Source organism: Coregonus lavaretus, assembly GCF_964263955.1.
Source record: "Coregonus lavaretus genome assembly, chromosome: 5".
Lineage (NCBI taxonomy): Eukaryota > Metazoa > Chordata > Actinopteri > Salmoniformes > Salmonidae > Coregonus > Coregonus lavaretus.
Window position 1 is genome coordinate 30,187,294 of NC_139992.1, and position 6,307 is coordinate 30,193,600.

The following is a 6,307-nucleotide window of genomic DNA, read 5'->3' on the forward strand; positions in this document are numbered from 1 at the left end:
CTTTGGTCTGGAGTCCAAATTGGTGATTTTTGGTTCCCAAACGCTGTGTCTTTGTGAGACGCGTTGTGGGTGAACGGATGATCTCCGAATGTGTAGTTCCCACCGTAAAGCATGGAGGAGGAGGTGTTATGGTGCTTTGCTGGTGTCACTGTCTGTGATATATTTAGAATTCAAGGCACACTTAACCAGCATGGCTACCACAGCATTCTGCAGCGATACGCCATCCCATCTGGTTTGGGCTTAGTGGGACCAGAGCATATGAGCGGAGTGGAGCGGGAGCGAGCGTGGAGCGTGAGCGGACGGATTTTGAACAGAGCGCAGAGCGGCATTTTTAAAAGGACGGAGCGTCGCCCTATGTCCCGCTCCAATTTCGCTCGCTCACACCACGAGTCTGAAGCATGCTCAAGCCTGACCCAGAATCCATCTGTTTAATTTAATTTGTGTCGTCCATTAATTTGTATTTTATAGAGCGAGAGGAGCAGCAGCAGCAACAAGAGAAAAGGGTTGAGGAATTCAAAAGTTTATTCACTGCACGCAAAGGCCCAACCATAACAAGGGAGAGAAAAAGAGAGCTGGATGTAGCATTTTTAAAAATGATTTTCATGGACTATGAACCGCTGAGTAAAGGAGAACGCGAAGGGATGCAACACTTCGCCAGCGCAGCTCAACCGGGCTACACTCCCCCAAGAAACTATGATAAATCAGTACTTTACTTTGTCAAATTTACATCTGAGATGCCCCAATCACATGCTTCAGCTGGCGATCAAAAACGCCGTTAACAAGCACGACAACATTAATAGGCTGTTAGTGAAAGTCGGGCACCTGGTGAAAAGTGTACGCAAGAGCACAGAGGAAACCGACCAATTAGGTGTCCGCCCCACAAATGCCTGCGCCATTCGATGGAGCAGCCAGCTGCGGATGATTCAGTCGTTCATCCGGTTGTTCCAAAAAGACCCGTTATGGTAAAACAAACTCAAGTCTAATGTTGCTAACATCACCCTGAATCAAGTACGGCAGCTGACGCACCTTGTCAGTGTGCTGACACCACTAGCAGACCTCACAGACAAAATGCAGAAGGAGCTGGGGAACCTGGGGATGATCCTCCCTGCTGTCACAGAAATCAAATCCCTGCTCACCGATTACACTCACGCTGCACTTCCAATGGGCATCGCTGCTTTTGCAGAAACATTGGCAAACAACGTGTCAATTCGCTATGGAATATACTATACTGATTAACATCTCATTTTAGCGTCAGTGTTAGATCCCCGTTTCAAGACAGAATGGATAATCCGAGATGAGTCTGTATGCAACAAATTCGGGGAGATAAAGTAAGGCTGTGGTTTAAGCTAAAAGTGAAATACATGCAGATTTTGTTCCTTTTTTGGAGTGAGCGGGGGGCGATTTGAGTGGAGCGCGATGCAAACTGCGTTGAGCGCTGAGCGATAATGAGCGGACTGGCCTGATGTGGCTTTGAGCGGGGGGAGCGGAGGGGTGAACAGCTCCGTGAGCGAGGAGCTGAGATTCTCACCGCTCCACTCCGCTCATATGCTCTGAGTGGGACTATCGTTTGTTTTTCAACAGGACAATGACTCAACACACCTCCAGGCTGTGTAAGGGCAATTTTACCAAGAAGGAGAGTGATGGAGTGCTGCATCAGATGACCTGGCCTCCACACTCCCCCGACCTCAACCCAATTGAGATGGTTTGGGATGAGTCGGACGGCAGAGTGAAGGAAAAGCAGCCAACAAGCGCTCAGCATACAGTGAGGGAAAAAAGAAAAATGCATGTCAAAAATGTTATAAATTGGTGGAAAACCATGGATATCATAGAGTAAATACACTGAACAAAAATATTAAACGCAACATGCAACAATTTCAAAGATTTTACTGAGTTACAGTTCATATAAGGAAATCAGTCAATTGAACTAAATTCATTAGGCCCTAATCTATGGATTTCACATGACTGGGAATACATATATGCATATGTTGGTCACAGATAACTTTTTTTTAAAGGTAGGTGCGTGGATCATAAAACCAGTCAGTATCTGGTCTGACCACCATTTGCCTCAGGCAGCGTGACACATCTCCTTCGCAAAGAGTTGATCAGGCTGTTGATTGTGGCCTGTGGAATGTTGTGTCCCACTCCTCTTCAATGGCTGTATGAAGTTGCTGGATATTGGCCGAAACTGGAACACGCTGTCGTACACATCGATCCAGAGCATCCCAAACATGCTCAATGTCTGATGAGTATGCAGGCCATGGAAGAACTGAGACATTTTCTGCTTCCAGGAATTGTGTACAGATCCTTGCAACATGGGGCCGTGCATTGGGGCCATGCATTCTTGTTCGTTTTCCGTAGCTTATGCCTGCCCATAACATAACCCCACCGCCACCATGGGGCACTCTGTTCACAACATTAACATCAGCAAACCGCTCGCCCACATGACGCCATACACGCTGTCTGCCATCTGGCCGGTACAGTTGAAACTGTGACCATCGAAGGTGAGTATCTGCCCACTGAAGTCGGTTACGACACCAAACTGCAGTCAGGTCAAGACCCTGGTGAGGACGACAAGCACGCAGATGAGCTTCCCTGAGACAGTTTCTGACAGTTTGTGCAGAAATTCTTCGGTTGTGCCAACCCAGAGTTTCATCAGCTCTCCGGGTGGCCTGTCTTAGACGATCCCGCAGGTGAAGAAGCCGGATGTGGAGGTCCTGTGCTGATGTGGTTACATGTGGTCTGCGGTTGTGAGGCCGGTTGGACGTACTGCCAAATGCTCTAAAACGACTAACAGGTGAGCGGCTTATGATAGAGAAATGAACATTTTATTATCTGGCAACAGCTCTGGTGGACATTCCTTCAGTCAGCATGCCAATTGCACGCTCCCTCAAAACTTGAGACCTCTGTGGCATTGTGTTGTGTGACAAAACTGCACATTTTAGAGTGGCCTTTTATTGTCCCCAGCACAAGGTGCAAACCCACAGTTTCATCAGCTCTCCGGGTGGTCTGTCTTAGATCACGCTGTTTAATCAGCTTCTTGATATGCCACACCTGTCAGGTGGATGGATTATATTGGCAAAGGAGAAATGCTCACTAAAAGGGATGCAAACAAATTTGTGCACAAAATCTGAGAGAAATACACTTTGTGCGTATGGAACATTTCTGGGATCTTTTATTTCAGCTCATGAAACATGGGACCAACACTTTACATGTTTCATTCATATTTTTGTTCAGTATTGATTTCAGATATTTTCCTGTTTATTGTAAATACCGCACTATTTAACTTGTACAGTGGCGTAAAGTACTTAAGTAAAAATAGTAGTACTTGTAGTTTTTTGGTGTATCTGTACTTTACTATTTATATTTTTGACAACTTTTACTTTTACTTAACTACATTCCTAAAGAATGATTTTGAATGCTTACCAGGACAGTAAAATTGTCCAAGTCAGGCACTTATCAACAGAACATCCCTGGTCATCCCTACTGCCTCTGATCTGGCAGACTCACTACACAAATGCTTCGTTCGTAAATTATGTCTGAGTATTGGAGTGCACTGCTGGCTATCAGTAAATTTAAAAAAGACAATGGTGTTATCGTATCTGAAGATTATGCCTTTGTTAAATGTTTTGGAGGAACAAAGAATGTTGTTTTATGATCTTAGTTCAAATGTAGCGTTGGGAGGGTGATGCCCCAGGGGAGACTGGTGATTGGCCAGAAGAGGGAGTCACCCCTCTTTTTGCATTGTTTATAAATAGGGGTTAAACGATGAGACGGCAGAACGGCCATAGCAATCTGGGGAGCCGTTCTCCGGACATCGCGAGTCTGTACCTATGCTGTAACCTCGTGATTTTAATAAAAGCCTTTCACACGATGCAGCATAACGGACTCTGTGTTGACAGCGATAATTGCCACCACTCATCATATACGACAGTGTCATCTGGTTTGCTTAATATAAGGAATTTGAAATGATTTATACTTTTACTTTTGATACTTAAGTATATTTTAGCAATTACATATACTTTTGATACTTAATTATATTTCAAACAAAATACTTTTAGACTTTTACTCAAGTAGTATTTTACTGGGTGACTTACACTTAATTTTCTATTAAGGCAGAGGTGTCAAACTCTGTTTGCGGGTTTTCGCTCCTCCCTTGTACCTGATTGATGAGGTCACTAATTAGTAATGAACCACACCTGCTTGTCTAGGGCTTAATTAAAAGTAAAAACCTGCAGACACTAGGCCCTCCAAGTGAATGAGGTTGACACCCCTGTATTAAGGTATCTTTACTTTTACTCAAGTATGACAACGGTGTACTTTTTCCACCACTGAATTTGTAACTGCAAAAATAACAACTTTGCTGTTAATCCGGCTATCCAACTGGACACTGGCCAATGAAACGGCTGGTCTATGTCTAAAAGCTAGACCTGATAATAATAGCATTTCATTTACTTACCATCTTTAGAAATAACGTTACAATTAAAGCTGGCAGAGCGTTTTCTACTCGCCTCAATCTCCTTCCAAAATCCCAACATAACGCGGTTCAGAGTCACTTCTACAACCCTGTTCTTGTAAAAAAGTTGCGATGACAAAACGTTGTTTGATTTACCATAATGAAGAATTCGCTTAAGAATTTTTATAATGCTGCAGTACTGTCGGCATATTGTAATGTGTAGTGTTTACCGTACACAGCAAACCGAGGTAAACGCGTTGCTTCAGCACATAATCGCTCAACAGTGTTTTGCTGGCAGCAAAGGGAGAGAGCGGGCGCGTTCGAGTGGATCACTTTTGTCAAGTCATTGACCACTGTTGGATACCTTCTTTCAAAGTGTTGTATTATTGTTATAAAAATTGTCTGACTTGCGACGAAATGTCGACTGCATGAATGACAAAAATTGTGATTAAGGTCATTCAGTTTTTTACGAAGTTGCCTTCAAGTCGATCCAGGCTCTGTCGTAGCCGGCCGCGACCGGGAGACACATGGGGCGGTGCACAGTTGGCCCAGCGTCGTCCAGGGTAGGGGAGGGAATGGCAGGCAGGGATGTAGCTCAGTTGGTAGAGCATGGCTTTTGCAACGCCAGGGTTGTGGGTTCGATTCCCACGGGGGGCCAGTATGAAAAAATAAAATAATGTATGCACTAACTGTAAGTCGCTCTGGATAAGAGCGTCTGCTAAATGACTAAAATGTAAATGTAAAATGTAAGTCGCTACAGTTGTTTCTCACCAACTGCACCATGCAGCCACCACCTCCATTGTGGGAGGCACTATTTGTCAATCAATCATTAGGGTGTTTTTGTTTGGCAAATGTGGCCAAATACATGACTGAAACAGGAACCAACTTTGCAACATTTCAACGCTACAGGGGATACAAATGAACTAATTTGAGACCTCTAACCAATGAATTGTACACACGTTATGTTTCCAGTTTGAGTGTGTGATATGGGTGTATAGAAAAGTTTTTGACATTTTTACAGACACTTATATAAACTATGTTGCTACAGCTATGTTGATACTGCCATGTTGATCTGAGCCTTGCTGTTGGAAAACCACTACAGTGTCCAACTCTTGGCTGTGGCAGATGCACCTCACCTGATGATATGATGTTTTTATGGTATAATGATGTCATGCCATAGTATTGTGAGGACTGAGGAAGAGTTAAGAGATGAGTGGTTTGGGGCCATGAAGTCTACATTCCATTATGTCAAGGTAGATTAGTGATGTTTAGGATAGCATGAGTGATGTTTAGGATACTGACTTGGGGTAAAAAGTTATGAACATCAAAGACAGGGAGTGCCCATGGAGACTTGCCAGATGTATGCCAGGAAGATGGTAATAAAGGCTATATAAGATAGTGTCTTCTTTGTTAAGTTAGTTCAACTGACGAAGGGCAAAGCCATGTCCGTTTGTTATATGAACCCACGAGCTCGTGATTCAATAAATACTTGGTATGAAATCTCCACAGAATGACTAAGTATATACTTGCATACTTGATTCTTTGATACCCGAGAAACTCATCATAACAGATTGGCGTCTAAACGAACAGGATGCAGTTCACAGCTCAACTAACAGGTGAGCAGACTTTCATTTTTTGAATTATGTCAAAATCTGCTTATCTGTGGTAAAGCTGAACTGTAACGAACGTTTAAAATTCTATATTTTAAAAGGGGACGATGAGTGGTGTTGAATTATGTAAAGGGATGTAAGGAGGAATATTAAATTGCAAAATGACATGATGCTATGATTCAAAACAAGGTGTGTTAACAGTCATTAGCATAAATTGGTAAAGAGAGACTGATGTGTTGTATCA

The 6,307-nt window shown here is 43.4% G+C and overlaps 1 pseudogene across 1 annotated transcript in view; it reads right to left on the bottom strand.

Moving 5' to 3' along the window:
- Positions 1-5,253, bottom strand: part of LOC311129229 (ceramide kinase-like) — a 30,464-nt pseudogene extending 25,211 nt beyond the window's left edge. Inside the window, exons 1-2 of the transcript XR_014615310.1 lie at positions 5,225-5,253; positions 4,457-4,625 (exon numbers count right to left, since the gene is read on the bottom strand). The product of XR_014615310.1 is annotated as a ceramide kinase-like (transcript). The remainder of the gene's footprint in view (positions 1-4,456; positions 4,626-5,224) is intronic.
- Positions 5,254-6,307: the final 1,054 nt, after the last annotated feature.